This window comes from Carlito syrichta, unplaced genomic scaffold, assembly GCF_000164805.1.
Source record: "Carlito syrichta isolate Samal-C Ts95f unplaced genomic scaffold, Tarsius_syrichta-2.0.1 Scaffold143215, whole genome shotgun sequence".
NCBI classification, from domain to species: domain Eukaryota; kingdom Metazoa; phylum Chordata; class Mammalia; order Primates; family Tarsiidae; genus Carlito; species Carlito syrichta.
The window spans coordinates 148238-171880 of record NW_007087311.1 but is presented as its reverse complement, the minus strand read 5'-3'; the positions used below and the strand labels follow the sequence as shown (position 1 = coordinate 171880).

At 50.0% G+C, this 23643-nt stretch overlaps 1 pseudogene; it reads left to right on the top strand.

The window, feature by feature from the left end:
- The first annotated feature begins 8778 nt into the window (after positions 1-8778).
- LOC110594828 lies at positions 8779-22252 on the top strand (annotated as a pseudogene).
- The last annotated feature ends 1391 nt before the right edge of the window (positions 22253-23643 follow it).

Here is a 23643-nt window from a genome sequence, read left to right as displayed (position 1 = left end):
GGTGGCAGTGGTGGGCTTCCTCTCTGGCAGGAGGGGAGGAGGGGCTGGGTGCCCACGGGGCGCAGCCTCCGGGCCTGGAGGCAGGGCAGCCCCTCCCAGGGGCTCCGGGATCCATCAAGGGCCCAGGGGCTGGTGCCTGCCGGAAGGGGAATGAGGCTTCCTGTCTCAGTAGGCCTGGGCCAGCTGCAGGCGGCCTTTGCAACTGTCTGGCCTTGCCATCTGCAGGGATGGTGCATGGCCCCTGTCAAGTTCCCTCTCCATCACTGAGAAGCAGAAAAGTCCCTTTGTCCTGCTGGACCCGTGTAGGGCAGTGTCGTGGCATGGGGTGAGCCACCTCGGCTCAGTCTCCTCGAGACCTCATCTCCTTGTCTGTGAATAGGGGTGGCCATACCCACCACCCAGGGATGTGGGCAGCAGCATGGGGCCAGCCCAGTGCTCCCAGGAACGCCTTGGGCCAGGCCTTGCTGAGGCCCCATGGGAGGTCAATGCAGAGGAGGCAAGTGCCCATAAGAGCGACCTCAGGACCCAGGGTAGCCAGAACCCAAGGGCATCTAAAGTCCCTCACAGCTGCTTGTGAACCCCACAGGATCCCACCACCAGGACTGGGCAGAGCCAGGTGTCCGTCGGGGAATCGCTTCCACAGGCTCAGGCAGGAGAGCAAAGCCTCAAGGGAAACACGGGTATCCCGGTTCCATGATGGAGAAACTGAGACACCGAGAGAGGCAGTGAGCCTCGAGAGGCAGAAAGAACAATGGAACCCTCTGAACTCCAAAGATGACAGCCCAGGAGATGCTGGGCAGATCACCCAGGAACCAGATGGAGACACAGGAACAAGGCCCATCAGAGGGAGGCAAGGGGAGACATAGGCAAGACCCCCAGGGCTCCCACTACAGAAAAAACCCACAGAAGATTCTCACCCAGGCCCCCTGGGGACGTTTACATCCCAAAAGCAACCGTGGAACCCTCAGACAAGCACATGGTGAGGGGAAGCAGCCCATGATCTCAGGACCCTTCACGGGGATGGACTGGGCTGCACGTCCCGCGGAGAAGGACACATTGCCATCCAAGTCAGGGAACAGTGACGACACTTCTTGGATGCACAGGGTTCACAGGAGATTCTCCCCACGGCCTTCCTGGAAGAGCGACTCTGGGACACATCCAAGTCCCAAGAAGCACCAGAATGTCTTGTGTCCCGGCCATGAGGTCAGAGGCCAGGCCAGTGGGACTCTGGGTGGAATTGGAAGCCTCCCTGTCCCTGGCTAGTGCGGTTGTGTCTGGGTCTCTGTTTGGTTGGATTTGCGCTCCCAAACCCTCTCCCAGGAGGACCATTGTACTAATCTTCCAGAAGGCAGCCTGGAGTGTCCTTCCTGGCCCCCCAACTCTGGCCAGGCGTCTGCCTGGGTACTGGGGACACGATGTGAGCAGGACATGTGGCTGGCCCAGAGGGCTGCTTCCTACACCAGAAGAGTGAGTCCCAGGGCCACTGTCCAGAAAGAGGAGGGGGGCTGGACCCGACCCCAGCCTGGTGCCAAGAGCCGCTTGTGAGATGAGCAGATGCTGTCATCAAAGCCTCCTGCTGGGCTGTGAGCTCTGCTGATCCCAACAGAGGCCTGATGACCACAGCAAGAAAGGGTGCCCAGGCAGACAGGGACTGCTCAAGGCAGAACAGGAAAACTTGGGGGCATACAGACAGCGTCTCTGAAATCCACACAGAAGGCACACCCCCAGTGACGCCTGAGCCCAGAGCCAGCCTCCCAAGTCATCCGTTCATCTTGGAGTCGCATCACAGGCTCATCCATTGTTTGATTGGTGAGGCCAATGGAGCCCGGGGAACTGGCGGCCTGGCAGGGGCCGCCAGAGGGCGGGGCTGCAGGACTGGGTGTCAAGACTTGGCAAGCAGTGGTCACCGCCACTCAGGCCTGTGGAAACTGCTGGACCAGGCATGGATCCAGCCAGCCCCAACCTCCAACCCCCTGTGCAGCCATAACCAGGACATGGGCCACTCCCAGATTGGGGCTCTGCTCTGATCCTCGCTGGATGGGGCCCCAGGGGCCTCCCTGCCTGGCCTGTGCCCTTACACAGCCTCCCTTGGCCACTCGGATCCCTTCTGCCCCAGCAGGAGGAGGGGACGAGACCTCCATCTTTTGGTCCCAACGTGCCGCATCTGTTCTGGCTAGACTTGATCTGACCAAGGCCACAGCAGCTGCTTGGCTGGCATCTCCGACCCCTGACAAGCTCACGCCCTTGGGGGACAGAGCAATTGTGAGCTACCTATCAATGGACACAGCTCCCAGGATGTTTATGGGCCAGGCCACTTCAATGACTACACCGGGGGTCTGAGACCAAAGCCCCCGAGGTACCACACACCACCCAGCCCACCGTCGAAGCCCACCCAGCCACAGCTCCTCAGAAGACCCAATCCAGGAAGCCCTCTCCCCACAGACTGGTGGAAAGCCAGGCAGGGTGGAGTAGGGCGGTGGATGGTCCTGGGTCTCCCACCCTACCTGGGCCTGATCCCACGAGTCCCACCAACACCTGGGCCAATTCTCAAGGCCAGAGACAATGTCCACACTGGGGCCAGGTGGCTGGAGCTGCAGCTGAGACCTGGGGGCCTTGCAGATTGGAAGCCCAGGCCAAAGAAGTCCACCAGCTTCCGCCCTCCTCCACCTCCCAGCAACGCCTCCTGGGAGTCCCCACTCAGCACCCTCTCCCTCCTAAGGTCACCAAGAGGACCTGGGGCTTGAGCCTTGAGAGTCCCCACCCGTCATGAAGGAACTTGGGAGGGCCGGGCTCTGCTTGTGAGCTGTGGCTCATGGGGAAAGCCCTACAACTTCGATCAGGTTCCAGCTCTCCATTTCAGCATCCAGAAACAAGGGGTAGAGGACTCCATAGGCCCTGGGGTCACACCTGCAGGCCACCTGGGGTCACACCTAGGGTTACGCCCCACATGCAGACCAGCTGGGATCACACCTGGGGTCACACCTGCAGCCCGCCTGGGCAGGAAAATGGTGGCATCAGGACAAGGGCACCACAGCTGTACCAGACCCCCAGGCACTGCCCACCGTGGGGCACCCCTCCCCAACCCAAGAGAAGGGGCGGCTCTGGAGTACCTGCCATTGCGTACGCTCTCCCCTGCCCCCCTGAAGACCCGGTCTCCATGGAGCAGGGTCTCTTCACCCAACTACATCCCCCTGGGACGTCCAGCATTCCCTCTTTTGGGGACAACGGGCTCCCCTTGAGGCCAACACCCCACCCAGCATGGAAGTGGAAGAAGCAGGGGGGGGCACCGAGGTGGGCCGGAACCATGGATAAAAGGAGCTCCTTCCCCGCCACATATGGGCACCAGAGTGTCCGTGCCCCCACCGAGGCTCCAGAGTCCCCCAGGCTGAGCCCACGGCAGCCTGAGGCCACAGCCACCTCTGAGGGGCAATCTTTGCTGCCACCAAGTGGCCACTGGGGGCAGCACAGCCAAAGCCTGGGGATATCGAGGGTACCCACCAGGGTAGGAGGTCCCCTGGACCTCGAGACTACTCCAAGGTGGCCCAAGGTCAGCCCTAGGTCTGGGGATTGGCCAGAGGGCAGGGTGTGCAAAGGGGGCTTCCTCTGTCTTGAGGGCTGCCCGCTAGTCACTGCCTTGGCCTGGGACCCCCACACCTGGGGAAGGGAAGGGGGGACCCCGCTTGCCCCTGGCATCTGTCCTGTAGTGCACCTTGCCTGTGTCTGCCCTCAGCTCACAGCCACGTGAAAAGCCTGGGCGCTCCCACGCCGCGCGCTCCAATATCTTCCAGCCGTGAAGCCCAAGGACCTACTAGCTCCCCTCCCTCCAGACTGGAGCCCCTGCCTGTGCCGGCACCATCGTGCCCCTCAGGCCTTCAGTTCCCATCCAAAGCCTCAAGGATGATGTCATGCACAGGCCCCACAGAGCTGGGTCACACCTGTCCCCACAGTGTCCTAGCTCAAGGGTGGGGACAAACCTGTCAGTCCCCCATGATCCCAGCTACTGAGGCCTCACACGTCCTCACGTGAGGGCTGGGTGTCCACCCACCATGGTCATGGGCATTTGCTTCCGGCACCAGTCTCCCTGCAGGCTAGGGGGGTTGCAGGGTGGAATAAGTGGGCCCAGTCTCTACCTTCCAGGCCCCCAAAAGGCTCCCCCACCCCCAGGGCCAAGCCTGGCATTCTGGGCATCCTCTTCACAGCCCCTCGGCCATCTGCACCAACCCCTGAGTGGCCCCGCTGTGCCCAGGACATGCTCAGTCTCTGCAAGCCCCTGAGCCCAGCATGCAGGAACCCTCAGCCCACCAATGCCCAGCTCCAGGGAGGGGTAAATCACAGGGTGAGGATTTCAGGCCCAGACACAGCCCCTTGAGAAAGGAGACCCCACCCGGGCCTCAAAAGGATGTCCCAGGAGCAGCCCTGAGAATAGGGCTGCCCCACCCACAGGGGCTCAATGGCCCATAGGCTGACACAATGGCTTGTTCAGACAGGCCCTGGGCCCAAGTAAGGGGCCAGAGGGGGATTCTTTGTTCCCCAGCCCCCCCACCCACCCAGTCTCCCTCCTTCTCCTCCTCCTACATCCTCCTGCCCCACATGCAGAGACCTGGGGGAGGGTCTGTTAGATACCTCGTCCCGCCAGCCACCTGCAGGTGTGGGGAGGGTTCGTGCCCTGAAAGATGGAACCAACTCCTCACACACTTGAGTATCGACCACCCCCTTCCCAGCCAACCAGAGCTTCCCACGATGGGGTGTAAGGGCAGCCTGGTCTTGGGAACCCCCATTGACTGGGGTCAAGATGCTCTCTCCTCTGGGCTTTCTACTACATGGGCCTACGCCCAGGAAGCAGGGAGATTGGGCATCCCCCCAGACAGATACACACACTCTCACCGGAGCCCAAAGGACCAGAGGTGGGATCACTCAGGGTCACACCACAGATCCGGGATGTCCCCTGGAGGCCCCACCCTCATCAAGGTGGCCATGCCCAAGGAAACCAAGGAACCAAGTGACCTCTCCTAGCCAGTAATGGAGAGAGTAGAGCACTGGGTGTAGAGTCATCAAGCTTCTCCCATGAGGAGCTAGACAGTGATTTTGGTTTTGTGGGTCATGTGGTCTCTGTGGAGACTTCCACTTCTGTTTCTGCAGCACAAAACAGCCACAGACATACACACACGAGTGCATGTAGGGGAATTCCAACAAAACTTCACAGACACAGGTAGGGCTGGGTTTAGCCTGGGGGGCCTAGGTTTGCTGACCGGTATGGATCCCACATCCAAATCAGGCATCCAGACACCCCAGCAAGAGCAAGACATGAAGAAACACGCGCCTTGGGCCACACTCAGCTGGCTCCCGTCTCAAACCTTCGGTAGGCTCTGTCAACCTTTCTCTTGGCCTTGCCCCCTGAACACCAAACTCAAGAGGCCTGGAAGCTGCTCTGAAATGTAATCACAGAAGCCAGACACAGACGGCCCCATGCTGCAAGATCCCATCCCAAGGAAACAGCCAGACAGGTGCTCCACAGACACAGAAATTAGATGAGGCTGCCAGGACTGGAGGGGTCAGGGAGGGGCTGTCACAGGCAGGATCATTGGGGCTGAGAAAGCAAGACAGGCCACAATACACAACAGCAGGACACTACAGCCAACAGGGTACAGCTGAAATTAAAGTGACTCAAGGTCCTGGAGCCGCCTAAGAAGAGGATGGTCATGGTGGACTTCAGATTTTGATGAGGTAAGTGTGCTCGTTATAATCTCCAAGGTACCCAGTTACAGAGCGGAAATAGCCCTTGAAGCTATTACAGCATCCCCATTAGGAGACAAAGGCATGAGACAAGATGATAGATGTAAGTATAATAAACGTAAACACACCAAATGTCCCAAGTAAAGGCTAGTGATGTCAGGTTGGCCTAAGAAGACAGCTCTAGTCAGGCACAGTGGCTCACACCTGAATCCCAGGAGGATTGCGTGAGTTCAAGACCAGTCTGAGCAACATAGCAAGACCCTGCCTCTACAAAAAAAATCAAAAAATTTAGCCAGGCATGGTGGTGCACACTTGTGGTCCCAGCTACTCAGGAGGCTGAGGTGGAAGGATCACTTGAACCAAGGAGTTCAAGGCTGCAGTGAACTATGATTGCACCACTGCACTCCAGCCTGAGCAACAGAAAAGATCCCATCTCAAAAATGAAATGAAATGAAATGAAATGAAAATGAAAACAGCTCTAGTCTGTTCACCAAAGACCTGACATGTAAGGTCACAGAAAACTTGAACATAAAATTATGGAAACATAGATACTTGGTGACTTTTGCATCTGATTGGAATGTGGAGAAGGCCAAACACTTTGCTCCTGTGGTAACAAGTAAAACTTATCAAAATTAAAATCCAAATTCGCTGCAGAACCAGTAAACAGCCGTGGATCCAGTAAAGCCTTGAAGAACAGAATTCCAGAGAGAAAAGAGCCTTTCCAAGTGGGCGGAAGCTTCTAGCAGATTCCACACCAGGCATAGGCAGTTGGCTGGGCAAAGCGGGTCTGTCATAAACGGGGATCACCTCACAGGGACGAGAGATCAGCCAGGCCTGATCAACAGCCAGATTATCAAGTGGTCCAGTGCATGGGGAGCTGGAGTCCAGAAAGATGTCCTGTCAGGGCAAACCCACAGCTAGAGTCACCCCAAAAGCAGCAGCAGAGAACTCCCAAAAGGAATTGCCCCAAACCAATGGAGCCAGTTGGGATTCCAAAGGAAGAAACTCTAAACACCAGGTTGATCCATCCAGAGCATTTATTAGGGGGTGCGTATGAACAGAGGACTACAACGTCCTGGAGACAGACAGACAGGAGGTGTTCTCCTGGGCATGCCTGCAGTGAGAGGGCAGGTTACAGAGCTTAGACCAGGGTTTAAGGTATTTGACTCAGGGTGAGGCCAATTCCTATGTGTTCAGCAACATGTGTGATCTCTCGGTATTATTAGTGCCTAGGAATGTTCAATACCCAGCTTGGGTTCAAACCTAGAGGGGGAAATTGGCAGGCGGTTGGTCACAGAGTGGTCAAGGCCTCTATGTTTCTTGGGACAGAGAAAGAGAGTGGGGGGCTGGGGCCCTACAGGAGAGAAAATGCTACAGAAACACCAATTCAAAAGGCTAGCTAAAAGAGCAACCAAACCAGCACAAGCCATGCAGGATAAATACAAAGAAAAGGCAATCCCAGCCATGCCATGACCAACCAAAAACAAAGAGAAGATCTTAAAAGTAGCCTGCAGGCAGGGAAACAATGAAAAAAATGTACTTCTGACTTCAAATAAAAACTATGCAAGCTAGAAGACAATAGAACTGCTTCATTAAAGTACAGGAAAGAGGCCGGGTACAGTGGCTCATGCCTGTAATTCCAGCATTTTTGGAGACTGAGGTGGAAGGCTCATTTGAGGCCAGAAGGTCAAGATCAGACTAGGCAACACAGCAAGAGATTGTCTCCAAAAAAGAATTTAAAAATTAGCTGAGTATGAGTTCGAGGATGCAGTGAGCCATGATTGTGCCACTGTGCTCCAGTCTGGGCAACAGAGTGAGAGCTCCAACTCAAAATATAAATAGATAAAATAAAGTACAGGAACGAAAAGACAAATGCAGTAGAATCCTGTTTCTACAAAACGATTCTTCCAAAATGATGGAAAAATAAAACTATTTTTAGATCAATGAAGGCTGAGCCATCAAACCCAACCATAGTCAGTCCTAAAGAAAGCTCTTCAGAACAAAGACGTGACCCAGATGAACTAGGTGGAAGGTGTGAGAGCTCCTCAAATGTGTTAAATATAAATATCCTAAATATGTTAAATATAAAGCAAAAATATATGTGCCAGGAACATCAACCAAAATTAAGATGACAATTTATATTAACCTTGGACAAGATAGAATTTAAGCAAAAATTATCACTAGAGACACAGAGGGAAGATTTGTAATGAAAAGGTTCAAGTCACAGAAATATGAACTGAATTCCAACCTTGTGTGTGTCTGCAGAAGTACAAGGAGAAATAGACAAATCAGAATCATAGAACTGAACATAGCTATCAATAATTGATACATCAGGTAGACAAAAAAATAAGGACATAGGATATTTTATAATAAATCTAGATCTTGAGAGACATGCATAGAATGCTACAAATATCTTTAGAATATATATTCTTTTTAAGCACATGTGGAATAGCTATAAAAATTGACCACATAGAATTTCAATAAGTTCCTTACTATAATGCAGGTAAATTAGGTAACAGCAACAAAACAGAAAAAAACACTTCCACCTACACCACCTCATACCAATTAGGATGGCTACTATCAAAACAAATAAATAGAAAATAATGAACATTGCAAGGACATGGAAAAACTGGAGCCCTCACTCACTGTTGGTGGGATCTAATATGAAATGATGTACCTGATGTGGAAAACATAGTATATTGACTCCTCAAAAAATTTTAAGCTGCTCAGAAGGATTCAAAAGCCAAATAACCTCTCATGGAATTCAGCTCAAGGTTTGAAGACTTCCTAGCTTGTCCTATGGACCTCAACACCAAGAACTACAAATTGCAAATTTAATAGGTCATTTTGTATCAAAAGGTCAATTATGAAGCGCCTAGAATTTTTCAATTATACAAATATATTCTATGGGTTCTGCTGTGGCCCAAACAGTGTTAACTTTTTTTCTATTGTGGGTTTTGATTTTTCCCCCCAGAAATTGGTTTTATTTAATGTACCGAAGTCTTATGTTTCTCAATAATAAAAAAAAATAGGTCCAGTCCCAAGATGACAGCCACCATGAAGAAGGCAGCTGCAGAAGATGCCAACTGTCAACATGACTTTTGAAGATCAATAAAAGACAAACAAATTTGCACAGAATGCAAGTAGAATCACAGAGCTAAAGGAAGAAAGGAAGAAATGGAAGTAAAAGGAAAACAACTACAAAATGTAGACGAATGATGCTGTGATGATATCATGCTTGCTGGTGGAGACTACTTAGTGATGCCTTATTACATTGGTGATGTTGTCATTAACCGTTCTCAAGAAGAAACACAAGACATGTTAGAAGAAGCAAATAAAAACTTGCAAGAAGCTAGGCTCGGTGGCTCAGCCTGTCATCCCGCACCTTTGGGAGGCTGAGGTGAGTGGATTGCCTGAGCCCGCGGGTTCGAGACCCGCCTGGGCAGCGAGACTTCATCTCTACAGTAAATCAAAAAATCAGCCGGGCGTGGTAGTGCATGCCTGTAATTCCGGCTACTTGGAAGGCTGAGGCGGAAGGTTTGCCGGAGCCCAACAGGTCGAGGCTGCGGTGGCCGGGAGCGGCCACTGCACTCCAGTCTGGGCGACAGAGTGAGACTCCAACTCAAAAAAGAAAAAAAAAAACTTGCAAAAAGAAACTGACACCTTAGAATCCAGAGTGGAATCAATTCAGCAAGTGTTAGCAGATTCAAAAGTTCAGTCATGTAAAATTTGGGAGCAATATAAACCTTGAAGCTGATGAAGGTTAAAGATTTTATAATACTTTTTAAATTTTTGTTTAATAAACTTGAATATTGTGAAAATTTTTAATAGAATTATCATATGATCCAGCAGCATACACCCAAAAGGATTGAAAGTAGGGTCTTGAAGAGTAATTTGTACACCCACGTTCACAGCAACATTAGCCACTATGGCTAAAAGATGAAAGGAGCCCATGTGTCTCCTGATGGATGATTGCACAAGCAGAATGCTGTCTACCTGCACAGTATTATCCAGCTTCAAAGAGGAAGGAGATTCTGATAGCTGCTATAAGGATGGAACTTGGAGACATGATGCTGAGTGAAATCTGTCAGTGACAAAAGGACAGATACTATGTGATTCCACTCATAAGAAGTCCCCAGAGTCATCAGACTCATAGAGACAGAAAGTAAAGTGGTGGGTACCAGGGACTGGGGAAGGAGTGGAGAGTTAATGTGTAATAGGGACAGAGTCTCATTTTTGTGAGATGAAAATGGTTCTGGAGATGGCTGGTGGTGATGGTTGCATAACAATGTAAATGTGCTTAATGCCACTGAACTGTACACTTAAAAGTGATTAAAATGGTACATTGTATGTTATTTGTATTTTATCACAATTAGAAAATGCTTCATATTTGGAGCTAGGGTCTTTAAAGAGGTATTTAAGGCTGCATGAGGTTAATAGGGTAGGTCCCAATCCAACACAACAGTTGTCACAGGAAGAGAAAATAAAGACACTTCACACAAGCAGGGAAGACCATGTGAGGAGGCACGCCCAGGAGGGGTTCAGGAGGACTTCCCCTTTAACAATCCTATCTCAGACATTCAGCCTCCAGGACTGTGAGAATGTACATTTCTGTTGTTTAAACCCAGTTTGTGGTATTTTGTTTTGGCTTCCCAAGAAAATTAACATGAGATTACATTAGGAGAAATGTCATGTGAATACCTCAATGGATAAATAAAAATAATAAAATTCAGCACCCGTCCATGATTTTTTTGTAATCTGCATACTAGGAATAGAATAAAATTTTTGTTTGAAAATCTCCTTGTAGAATAAGCTTTCAGGTGAATGGAAAACCAAAAAAGGCAGGAGTCATGATTTTAATATCAGACACAACAGCCTTCCAGCTATCAAAAATTTTAAAAGATACAGAAGGACACTACATAATGATAAAAGGCTCAATCCATCAACAAGAAATATCCATCCTAAACATATATGCACTCAACACAGGAGCACTAGGATTTATAAGGCAACTACTAAGTAAACTAAAAGAGGACATTGACTCTTACACTATCATAACTGGAGACTTAAATACTCCACTAACAATCCTAGACAGATCAACAAGGCAAAAAAACAATAAGGTGATCCAGACTCTCAACTTGACACTTGACCAAATGGGCTTAACAGATACCTACAGAGCACTCCACCCAACAACCACAGAATACACATTCTGCTCATCACCTCTTGAAACATACTCCAAGATTGACCACATCCTCAGCCATAAATCAAGCATAAACAAATTTCACAAGATCGAAATACTGCCATGCACCTTCTCAGACCACAGTGGAATAAAAATAAATACTACCACTGACAAGATTTCCCCAAAATCTACAAAGACGTGGACACTGAACAGCATGAGGCTAAAAGATTCCTGGAAACAAATGAAAATAAAAACACATCTGACCAAAACCTCTGAGATGCCATGAAAACAGTACTAAGAGGAGAATCTATATCTCTATGAACACAAGTTAACAGTCTAACAAATCACCTAAGGGAGCTATAAAGACAAGACCACCAAATTCTAACTTCAGCAGAGGAATCCAGATCACCAAAGTAAAAGTCCAAATACGGGACATAGAAGACAAAACTATTACAGAAAAAAAATCAACAAAACAAAAAGATGGTTCTTTGAAAGGATAAATAAGACTGATGGACCCCTAGCTAGACTGACCAAGAAAAAGAGAGAAAACGCCCAAATAAACACAATCAGAAATGTAAAAGATCAAGTCACAACTGAACTCCAAGAAATACAGAAGGTTACCAGCGATTGCTATGCACATCTGTATGGAAACAAACTTGAAAGCCTCAATGAAAGGGAGGGCTTTCTGACATCACACAACCTCCCAAGCTTGAAACAAGAAGACATTGAGACCCTAAATAGACCAATAACAACCCAGGAAATTGGCTCCATCATAAGAAAACTAACTACAAAAAAAAAAAAAAAAAAGCCCTTGACCAGACAGCTTTCCAGCAGAATTCTACAAAACATATAAGGGGGAGCTGACACCAATTCTATTAAAAGTATTCCAGTTAATCAAAAAAGATGAAACTCTCCACAAATCATTTTATGAAGCTAACATCACACTGATACCCAAACCAGATAAAGACCCAACAAAGAAAGACGACTACAGGCCAATATCCCTGATGAACATAAATGCAAAAATTCTCAACAAGATTCTAACAAATCAGATGCAACAACACATCTCAAAAATCGTCCACCATGACCAAGTAGGTTTCATCCCCAGGAGGCAGGGGTGGTTCAACATCCACAAGACCATAAAGTAATTCAATACATCAAAAGATGTAAAAACAAGAACCACATGATTATATCATTAGATGCAGAAAAAGCTTTCAACAAAATCCAGCATCCTTTCTTGATAAAAACCCTTGAACACCTAGGCATAGAGGGAACATACTTCAACACAGTAAGAGCCATCTACAATAAACCCAATGCCAACATATTGCTAAATGGACAGAAATTGAAAGTATTTCCCCTGAAAACTGAAATAAGACAAGGCTGCCCACTCTCACCCTTCTGTTCAACATAGTGTTGGAAGTCCTAGCCAGAGCAATCAGACAAGAGAAGGAAATCAGGGGTATCCAGAGAGGAAAAGAGGAAGTTAAGTTATCCCTCTTTGCTGACGATGTGATCCTATACCTTGAAAACTCAAGAGAATCTGTCGAAAACCTCCTTGTACTGATTAATACTTTGAAAAAGACTCCGAGTACAAAATCAATGTGCAAAAGACAGTCGCATTTTTATACACCACCAACAAACAGGCAGAGAACCAAATAAAAAGCACAATCCCATTCACAATAGCCACAAAAAAATGAAATACCTTGGCATATTCCCAACCAGAGAAGTGAAAGACCTTTACAACAAAAACTACAAAACACTGCTCAAAGAAATCAAAGAAGACACAAACAAATGGAAAAATATTCCATGCTCATAGATTGGAAGAATCAACATTGTTAAGATGTCCATCCTACCCAAGGCAATCTAAGATTCGATGCAATACCCATTAAATTACCAACATCATTCTTCTCAGACCTGGAAATGACAATACAGATACGTATATGGAAACATAAATGACCATGAATAGCCAAAACAATCCTCAGCAAAAGAAACAAAGCAGGGGGTATCATATTTCCAGACTTTAAACTTTATTATAAGGCTACAATAATCAAAACAGCCTGGTTTTGTACAAAAACAGCAAATAGACCAATGGAACAGGATAGAGATTCCAGAAACAAAGCCTCAATTTCTCAACCAACTCATCTTTGACAAAGCCTTCACCAACAATCACTGGGGAGAGGAGAACCTATTCAGTAAATGGTGGTGGGAAAACCGGCTGACCACATGTAGGAGAACGAAACAGGATCCCTACCTATCACCATACACAAAAATCAACTCTAAATGGATCAAAGACCTAAATGTAAAACCTCAAACTATAAGAATCTTAGAAAATGCAGGAAACACCCTTAAGAAATTGGAATAGGAAATCAATTCCTGATCAAAACCTCAAAAGCCCAAGCCATAAGAGATACGATAGACAGGTGGGACCTCATCAAACTGAAAAGCTTCTGCAAAGCAAAATAAACCATTAAGAGGGTGGGGAGATAGTCCAGAGAATGGGGAAACATATGTGCCAACTGTATATCTGACAAAGGCCTAGCACCCAGGAACCCAAACATGCTGAAAGGAAAAAACCAACCAGCCCTATCAAAAAATAGTCAAAGATATGAATAGACACTTCTCAAAAGGATATGAGCAGCCAACAGACACATGAAAAAATGCTCAGCTTCACTGATCATCAGAGAAATGCAGTCAGGATGACCATCATTAATAACTAAAAAAATAACGAATGCTGGAGAGGATGTGGAGAAAAGGGAATGCTTCTACACTGTTGGTGGGAGTGTAAACTAGTACAACCTCTATGGGAAACAGTGTGGTGATTTCTAAAAGATCTACAAATCAACCTTCCATATGACCCAGCAATCCCCTTTCTGAGCACATGCCTGGAGGAACTCAAATCATGCTAGGCCTTTCTACATATGCATGTTTATCGTAGCACTATTCACAATAGCAAATACACGGAACCAACCGTGCTACCCGTCGAAAGTGGACTGGATTTTTAAAAAGTGGTAGTACATATATACGATGGAATATGTTGCAGCCACAGAGAAGGATACAATTATGGATTTCACCGCAACTTGGATGGATTTAGAGTCTATCATATTCAGTGATCTATCACAGAAACAAAGAAACATGAATACATGTTCTCACGCATAAGTGGATCCTGAACATTTATGATAATACACCAAGAAAGAGATTGGCCGTAGCCAGATACTGCCAGGGGAGAGAGGGAAGGTGGGGACATATAATATTAATAAGGATACCTGATCCCAAGCCAGGCAAAGTGAAATGGGAGGCCCACATTTCACCTGTATGATGATCACTTATGTATGTAACCCTGAATTGTAACCCACATCTTTAAAAAAAAATTTTTTTTTTGAGTTGAAGTCTCACTCCATTGCCCAGGCTGGAGTACAGTGACACGCTCACAGCCACGCCAGCATTGGCCTGCTGGGCTCCTGCAATCTTTCCGCCTCAGCCTTCCAAGTAGCTGGAAATGTAGGCATGCACTACCACGTCCGGTTAATTTTTTATTTATTGTAGAGACGAGGTCTCACCAAGTTTCCTGGGCAGGTCTCGGCCTTCCAAAGTGCTGCAATCACAGGCTGAGTTACCAAGTCCAGCCCACATCTTTAATATTAAAAAAGAAAATCTCCTGGGGCCTTCTCCCCAGAGTCCGTGGCCTGGTCACACAGGTCCTTCTTAGAGGCTGGGGTAGGATATGGGGCCACAGGCCCACCCTCTGTTGCAGCCTGCGTAGGAGACCCCCAAATTCCTTAACAACCTCTTACAAGGGTAACCCAGTGACTGACCCTCAAGATGTATTTGCTTTCCTCCCAACTACAAGAGAACGTGGCCAACCACCAAGCTGTCCCAACCTAGATGCAGAACCCGCCAAGACTGGGGATGCCATCGAGGGCTCCCCAGTGAGGAGGCGGGCCTGCAAGACCACGCTGTGCCCACGTGTGCATATGCACTCAAGACCCTGGATCAAGAGGACAAGAAAGGAATGACGACGAGGGACTCTGAGTTATCTCAAGGATATCCTGGACTGGGTGGCTGTGCTCATAGGCCCTGTACCCACAGGCAAGCACTTGCCCTGTTCTGAAACCACAGAACATTCCACACACATACACACATGTGCATGTGCATGCATGTGGACCCACACTGAGCACCTCTGGGTATATACACACTACATGCATATAGTACACAGATGTACATAGACACGCATGCCCACATGCACACACATAGACCCACATGTGAACACACACAGGCACAAATGTAGTTACACGTGCACACACACATAGGCCCCTTGCAGACACATGTAGTCATACCCACACATACACATGTACACACCTGCTCACATGTATGCTTACAGATACACATGCATATGCATACGTGGACACACAGGCATGCACACACAAGCACATGCCTCCCTACATTCCAAACGGTAACACATTTACAGGCCTCATTATCTAAACCAATGCAATGAACCTCGATTAATAAAGGGATCTGCAGAGGAAGCCAGATGGTTTGGAAACCCGAGATGTTCTCCTAAATAACTCCTAGGTCAGGGAGTAAATAAGACTCGCACCGACAGCCCATTTCACAATTATACAGAGAGAGAAACCACACGTCCGCGGAGCCACTTCAGGAGGAGTTGGCAGAGAATTCACAACCTTAAATGCTTTTATTACTGAGCAAGAGAGTCCAAAAATAAAGAACTAAACATTCGACACAAGGAGGGAAAAACAGAACAATAAAGTAAGTCCACAGGAGGCAGGAGGGGAGGAGTGATGATGGAGGTGGAATTAATGAAATGGAAATGAGAAAAAAACGAGAGAACCCATCAGTAAACCCAAGAGCCGGTTCTTCAGAGTGAATAAAGGCCCAGCCCCCGCCTTGCAATCCATGGGCAGAGGCAGCCCGGCCAGGAAGATGGGAGAGAGGGGATCAGAGCTACAGAGGAGATCAAAAGTGACAAGTCAATACTCTGGATGTTCTTGATGAAATTGGCCGTTTTCTAAGACAATATAAATTACAAAAATTAACTTAAAGCGGTTTAAAAAAATGACATCCGTAACCAGGAAAATAGAAAGAGGTGCGTGACTGGGGGGCCCACAGCCACAGGGACCTGCTGCCCATTCTGTGTGACACCAGGACAGAAACCCACCACTTAGTGCAAGGGGCTGGGACTAGAGGAGTGCCAGGGGCTTCAGAGACCTAGAGGGCACCCTGCCTAGCCCCAGAAGGGGCCAAACGTCAAGAATGGCAGGGGCAAAGCAGGGGCCCAGGGAGGGGCTCTCTGGTAGCGGGTGGGGGTGACAGAGGGGGGCAGTGACCGGAGCCCATGGTGGACTCTGCTTGCCTGGAATCCTGACCTCAGGCATGGCAGGAAGGGCCTGAGCTTCTTCGAGCAAACAGGACTCCCTTGTATGGGGGTCAGATGGAGAGAGGGCAGGATAGGCAGGTGGGAAGGGTTTGCTGCTGGGACCCCACTACCCTGGGACCAGCTGAGGCTTCTGTTACCCCCTGAGTGCCATCCCTGTCCCACATTCCCTCCACGTCATCCAATACACAAGAGAATATGGAGGAAAAAGAGTCAGTCCCTCAGTCTGATGTGGCTCAAAGGGGCTAACCCCGAAGGGACTTCCACATCACCATCTCAGTCACGAAGGCTAGCTGGCAGCTAGCAGCAACCTTTGCTGTTCCTGTCTGGTTTCATATCAAGATCATACATACCTCACGCAATAACTTGGAGAGGAAGGGTCTTCTTTTTTTCCATTCTCTGAAAGAAATTGTGAAAGATTGGAATTTCCTTTCTTATATACAGGGGGGTGCCAAAAAAATGTATACACATATTAAAGAATGTTATCTATGTATTACTTTTTTTTTTTTTTTGAGTTGGATTCTCTGTCACCCAGGATGGAGTATAGTGGCACGCTCATGGCCACCCCAGCTTCGACCTGCTGGGCTCTGGCAATCCTTCCACTTCAGCCTTCCAAGTAGCTGGAACTACAGGCGTCTGCCACCACACCCAGCTAATTTATTTATTGTAGAGATAAGGTCTCACCATGTTGCCCAGGCTGATGTTGAACCAATGGGCTCAAGTAATCCTCTCACCTCTGCCTCCTAAAGTGCTGGGATCACAGGCATGAGTCACCTGTCCAGCCTATGTATTATTTTTTAATTAAAATACGGTAGCATTGTGTAGAATGACATTTGCTCAATTGTGCTTCCGTTATTTTCTTTGTTCTGTCACATGGTGATGCTAGCATTCATTTGAGCGAATGTCATATTTTAAATGTGTACACATTTTTGGGGGGCCACCCCCGGTATTTTGCAGAACTTGCCATAAAATCATCTGGGGTTGGCGTTTTCTTTGCAGGAAGACTTCAAACTACTGTTTCATTCTGTTAAATGGTTACAGGATTATTTGTGGGTTCTCTTTCTTCTTGGGCCAATTTGTAGCAACATTTTCCCAGGAATTTGTCCATTTCCTCTAAGTCATTTGTAATTGTCTCATGTTTTCGGGATCTCTGCTGATCCATAGCTCTGTCCCTCTTTTCATTCCTTATAGTATTATTTGCTCATTCTCTCTTTTTCTCAATCAAGCTCAAAGACTTGTGTCAACTATGAGTTTAGCAAAGAAAGGATTTGCAGATCTCTGCTGTAGCTGTCTGGTCAGTTGCATTCATTTCTGTTCTTATTTTTATTATCTCCTTTCCTCCCTTCTCTTTGATTTTATTATTTTATTCCCCTCCTTCAGGGGTCAGCAAACGTCAGCTCATGGACTACATCACCTGTCTTTGTGGAGGCCAAGAGCTAAGAATGGTTTTGATGCTGTTGATGGGTGGAGAAGAGGGGAGGAAGGGGTTGAAAGAGAAGAATATTCAGCCAAGACTGTCTGTGACCCTTGAAACCCAAACAATTTACTGACTGGCCCTTTAAAGAAAAGGTGTGTTGGCTGTAAAAAAAAGTGGTGCATGCCTGTAATTCCAACACTTTGGGAGGTCAAGATGAGAGGACTGTTTGAGCTCAGGAGTTTAAACCCAGCCTAGGTAACATAGCAAAACCTCATCTCTACAAAAAAATCAAAAAATAAGTCAGACATGGTGGTGTGTGCTTCTAGTTCCAGCTACTCGGGAGGCTGAGGTGGGAGGATTGCCTGAGCCCAGGAAGTAGAGGCTGCAGTGAGCTGTGATCGTGCCACTGCCCTCCAGCCTGGGAAACAGAGTGAGACTCCAAAAAAGAAAAAGGAAAAAGAAAAGATGTACTGACCTCTGTCCTAATGTGCTAAGCTGCCTGCTTCACCCATTAATTCTTCACTCTTACTTCTTTGTTTTAAATGTGTTATAGGGTCTTGTACTGCCCAGTCTTAACTCATTTCTAATGCAATCAGCCAGGACTGCAAGTCCCCTCTGAACACAACTCCATCTCCATTTCACAAGTTCTGGCACACCGCAGGCTGTCACCCAGTTGTATTTCCTAACTTCTGTTAGCATTTCCTCTTTAACTCATGTGTTATATAAAGTGCTTTTTTTTTTTTAAGAGTTGGAGTCTCACTCTGTCGCCCAGACTGGAGTGCCGTGGCTGCTCCCGGCCACCGCAGCCTCGACCTGCTGGGCTCTGGCGATTCTTCCGCCTCAGCCTTCCAAGGAGCCGGAATTATAGACGCACTACCACACCCGGCTAATTTTTTATTTATTGTAGAGACGAGGTCTCGCCAAGTTGCCCAGGCGGGTCTCGAATCCGCGGGCTCAAGCAATCCACCCGCCTCAGTCTCCCAAAGTGCTGGGATTGCAGGCTGAGTCACCAAGCCCATCCATAAAGTGCATTTAAAAAAATTTTTCTGAACACATGAAGTTTTGTTGCTATATTTTTGTGTATTCTCCCGAGTTCGTTTGAGTGTACTTAACCAATTAACTACAAAAAAGAGGGTTAGCCACATCTCCTACTAGGAGGGTGGGTTTGTAAATTTCTCCTGTCATTTTGTCAGGTTTTGCTGTAGCATGTAACTTTTGGAAGTAGATACATTTGTGGGTTTCTCCCCATTCTCCACAGATTTTGGTCTATTTTATTTATTGTGCTTACTGATATGTTTGCTCTCATTTCTGCCATCTTGATTTGATCTGCCCCTCCCCCATGCTCCCCACTGGAGTCCCATGGCCTTGCTGTCTCAGGGTCTTTGCACTGACTGCTCCCTCTGAGTGGAGAACACGTCCCAGATCCTGGTCCCTTGTGTCGAGCCTGATCCCCGGTACCCAGGAATCAGCCAATCCACATCTGTCAGAGACACTTAGATGCCAAGCCCTGGGTTCTGGTATTCTTACAGAGGTGTCCGCCTCTATGTCTGCATCTGCATCTGTGTCTAGGCATCAGAAGGCCACAATGGCCAGTGTGGGGCTCAGGGTCCTCAATGGAGACCCCCTCCACCCAAAGGCCAGACAGGCAAGAAAAGGGTCAACCAGGAGAGCCTAAATCCTGCTTTTACTGAAGATCCCACCTGCAGAGCCTGGGATGGTTCAGCAACCTCCTTCCCAAGCTGCCCCCTTCCCTTCACCCTAACCAAGATATCTCCCTATCCTCGGCACTGAGTGACCACATCAGACCAACAGATAAGAACACGAGTTCCTGCTCTATGGAAGATTTTCAGTGTCTTGCCCCCGGTGACAAGTGATGGCCCAGTCAGTCACTGGGTGGACAGGTGGCCTCGCTCTCAGGAGGATGGTCCGGGCCCTCAGCTGGGCTTGGCTGCCCTTCCACAGGGGCATGCACAGCCTCACCCGCTCTATCCTGGAGAGAGGCACTCACATTCGGGTTGAGGTGCCAGAGAAAAACCCAGGATCAGGGACAAGAGGCCAGGCAGACAGGCCATGATCGCAGGAGGCTGGCTGCCCCTGAGGCCCTGGCATGGAGACTGCAGTCCTCATCTCCCTTGGAGCCTGGTCTTCAGAGGCCCCTGGACAGGGATGGGTGGGAGCAGGCACTAGGGTCAGCCTAAGCAGCCCCGGGTGAGGCTGGTCCTCGAGGGGCAAAGTGGGTTTCTGGGGGAGGATGGAAAGGGTGTTCAGGAGAAGATGCAGACATGGATGGGGCGACAGGAGCCTGAGGTGAGGGCACGAATGGAGGCAGCCATCCATCTCTGAGCCATCTCTCCTTCCTACCTGCCTCACCTCCGCCCCTTTCCCTCAGGAGTCCCCAGGCCCAGCCTCCAGCAGTGGGGATAACAAAGCCCTGGAGTAGGGGATGCCCCAGGAGAGGGGCAAGTCCAGGGCCCTCAGAGCAGCTCTGGGGGGATTAGGAGAAGGGAGAGGCCACTGTCAGGAGGCGCCCAGCCTGCAATGGAGGTGCCCCCTAAGCCCCAGCTGGGGACCGTGACTGTCCCAGAGGTCTCGGCCTGACCCCTGTCCCGCCCCGACCTCAGGCCATGGTGTCAGCACTCCAGGCCTGACCCAACCCAGAGGCCCCCGCAAGGGACAGGCCACTGAGATGGATGCCCCAGGGAAGGTCCCTGGGACCCAGGGTCTGGGCTACACCAAGGTGCCTCCTGCCTCCTGCCTCCCTCCACCTGCCCATGGCTCTGGACCTCCCGAGAGGGCCCTGGGCCGCCTGCCTCAGAGGAAGGACTGCTACCAACACCAGGCCCAGCTGGTGGATCTTTAGTTAGAATACCCCCCACCCCTTCCCAGCACTTCCTGTGGCTTCAGGAACAAGAGTCCAGGAACTGTCCCCAGGGGCCCACAGACATACCCAAGGTTGCCATGCAGATTTCACGCAGGTAGTACTGGCGGAGGGGGCAGATACCACCACACCCTGAAGCATGCAGCTCTTGGCCTGTCACTCCTTATGCCCTCCCAGCAGGCAGGTGGCCCCACAGGGCAGAGCAAGAGACTCAATTCACATCCTCTGGGAGGGTCCTGGTGCCCCCACCCCAAGAGATACACACACAAACACTCCCAGGGAAAATACACCCTTGGGACATCCCCCGGGGCCAGGTTATGAGCTCATGCTCAGCACACACATGCCACACTTTGCCAGGTAGAAGAGGGAAATTTCAGCCTCAGTTTCCCCATCAGCACAGACGACATGGCAGGTCTTTCCTGCAGAACTGGCTGTGCTGCCTCCAGGCCCAGCTGCACCACCCTGCCCAGGGGCCTTGCCTCACCAGACAACCCACATCCCACCGCATCCTCCTCCCATGCCACCTCAATGACACCGAGGGGAATGGTCCCAGGCCCAGACCTCAGAAGGAGCTGACATCAGCCTGACCAGCCAGCTGGACAGCTCTGGGTCTGGGGGGGCCCAGGGGTGGGAAGGAAGAAGGTGGGGGTGGGCAGTCCATGGAGCAGCTGGAAGAGTTCTAGGCTCAGGCCAAGACTCAGAAGGTTGAGGCCAGAGCTCACACAATGTCCAAGGGAGGAGCCGGCTCCAGAAAGAAGCCAGTGCCCAGGCAATGCCCTGGAGAGGATGTCCCCTGGGGCGGGCAGGTTTCCGGACTGGCCACAGGCATCCCTTCTGCCTGGGTCTCTCACTGACCTGCACCCACCTGCCACACAGTGAGGATCACTCTGACTGGGTTGAGTGTCCGAAGGGGGGTGGTTTGTGAAGGTGACACTCAGAGTGAACAGGAGTCAAACAGGTGCACCCAGGTCCCACCTGGTGAGACCACAGGGGGCTGGCCTTGAGCAAACATGTGTGCATATGTGCGAGGGAGGGGTGTGGGCCTGTGGAGGTTGGAGGGTGGTTGAGAGGTGGGAGGGGTGCCAGGCAACTCCACAAAGACCCCAACTCCCATCCACAGCCCCACGTTCACCACCCAGCACAGGCCCAAAGCTGATGTGTGGACGAGGCTGTGCAGAGTGGAACACACGGCACGTGCCACACCCCACCCATCTGTCCTGGGAAATGCAGGGCTGGGAAACGCTCCAAACCCCAAGTGAGATGTGCCTCCCAGGTGGGAGAACTATATGGTGGAGGGGCTTCCCAATCCTGGGGTCCCAGAGCTGTGCTTGGCAGGTGACCACTGGGAAAGTGAGGAAGGCCCGCAGGGCTGTGGTCCTCCAAGACAGGAGCCCAGGAGCTCAGGGGACAAGAAGCAAGAGTGGCCGTTCTCAGGTGGCCCTGGAGCAGTGGTCCCATATCCCTAGCAGCCCAGACCTGCGGGTAGGGGCACCAGATGCCAACTCCGCAGCCCTCTGGTGGCTTCACCAGGTGAGGCCTGGCCTACTCAGCTCAACAGCGAAGTGAGGGGACACCCCATCCACCCCCTGCCATGGAGTGCACAAGCTCTGGTGGGCATCACCAGACCTCTGCTGCCACAATCGTCTCCTTCAGAGGGCCTGAGCACTGTCATTCCAGCAGGCCTGATGCCAACACCATGATGTCGCCCATGGCCCTCAGCCTGGCTCTCTCCTCACAGGGACCTTACCTGTACCCAGGCATCTCGGCCTACCTTCCATCCCACCCTCCAAAGCCCTGAGCACTGAACCCAGAGCAAACCTCTGGATGGTGACCTGACTTTATACAGGTGACTGCAATGGCTTTTGCTACAATCACCCAGAGCCAGTGGTCTCCAGGAATCTAACCCAAAACACAACATTCAGTATGGTCTGGTAATCCTATCTGAAGTCCAATGCAGGGGTCCCTCACTTCCGCCGAGAATCTGCCTTCTGGTTCCTGAAGCTTTTTCACTTCCCCTTTACATATGGGCCAGGTGGTGGCTCTGGGGAGCAGGTGACACTTTCAGAAGCCACCAAAGGCCCCTCTGCCTTTCAGGGTCCAAGTGGCTTGTGTCTCTCTCATGCCCACCCATGGCCAAAGGCCCTACCACAGTCCAGCTGCATGGACACAGGCCCAGCCCAGTCATGCTCCCAAAGGTCTCCTCAGCTGAAGCCCCAAGGCCCACCTGAGGCCTGCCAAGGATAGAGGCAGCTCCTGGGTCCAGAGTGTGTGGCTCTTCTGAACCCAAATACCCTCAGCATCTTTCCTTTTTAAATTAGATTCCCCAACAGCTGTGAACCACTAACTAGAGGACAGACTGTTCCAGGACACAGCTCAGGAGGGCTCATTCTATCACCCAGGCTGGAGTGTAGTGACATAATCACGATGATCACAGCTCACGGCAGCCTCGACCTCTTGCACTCAGGCAATCTTTCCACCTCAGCCTCTCAAGTAGCTGGGACTACAGGCATGTGCCACCACACCCGGCTAATTTTGTTTTATATTTTGTGGAGACAAGGTTTTGTTATGGTGCCGACTGGTCTTAAACTCCTGGGCTCAAGCAACCCACCAGCGTAGGTCTCCCAAAGTGCTAGGATTACACATGTGGGCCATTGTGCCTAGCCCAGGAGGACTTTATTCCAACCACTGCAGACTCCTTTCCTCCTGAGGGTGCAGTCCCCTCACAGGACATCCAATCTGTGGGTGAACAAGAGTCCCAGCAGCACATCTCTGGAAACATCAGCGCCCTCAAGGCTGCAGCCTAGATTTTTTGGGGAAAAAACTCCTGACACTCATCGGAGGGAGACCATCATAGCCACTTCAGAGTTGTGCAAATATGTGTGCCAGAAGAGGAGGTGTTGAGAACACTCACCCCGTGGGCACCTGCAGCATGAGAGGAGGGCAGGGAGGCCACTCCAGCTGCTAAGGCCCAGTGCCAGCCTGCCCTTCACCTCTCAGGGGAGGGCTACCTGAGAGCAGCACCCTGCTTCCACCCTCACTGGGCTTGGCCTCAG